The sequence below is a fragment of the Eimeria mitis genome, genomic scaffold (assembly GCF_000499745.2).
Source record: "Eimeria mitis Houghton genomic scaffold, Emh_scaff6346, whole genome shotgun sequence".
Lineage (NCBI taxonomy): Eukaryota > Apicomplexa > Conoidasida > Eucoccidiorida > Eimeriidae > Eimeria > Eimeria mitis.
In genome coordinates this window covers 2,425-3,043 of record NW_013574526.1, presented here as the reverse complement: position 1 = coordinate 3,043, position 619 = coordinate 2,425, and positions in this window count along the sequence as shown.

Sequence of the window (619 nt, the reverse complement as noted above, 5' to 3'; positions counted from 1 at the left end):
CACACTACCAGCAGAAGCAGAACGCGCGCAGCGTACCAGCAAACAGTGGGCAAACTTCAACAGCGCACGGGCAGCTATAGAATCACCACTTAAAGAAAATCATGCGCTTGGATATTCCTTGCGCATTGGATTCTATAACATTGTTTGTTGGTATACGCAATACATACAACGTATGGCAAAAGGAACACCATTAATCAATTTCTCACAATTCTTTCTATCGGAGTTCGCCGAGGAAGAACTGGAGAACAAGCATTGAATAAACTCAGTGGCAGAATGAAGCGACGCATGAAAGCGTGACAATACGCTATACACTCCCCCGCTGTCACCTTCCTCCGTCTGCCATTCACATCAAGCTGCATTTGACTACACACGGTACAGGCAGCAACGGCTAGTGTTGCTGGTCACGAATGTAATGTAACCTAGGGGGGCAAGGCTCATCACTTCTGATTCCGAAAGACTCAAGCGGATGCTGAGTACCCACGAAACAACCAAATAAGGGGAACGAAGCTCGCAGCAGCTGTTGCTGCAGAGATGCCCAAATAACTGTTGTGGCGGCAAACTTCCCCCATTTCGTGCTGAGGTTTTCCTCTGCGTGCGCCATCCTCTTGGATGCACGAGG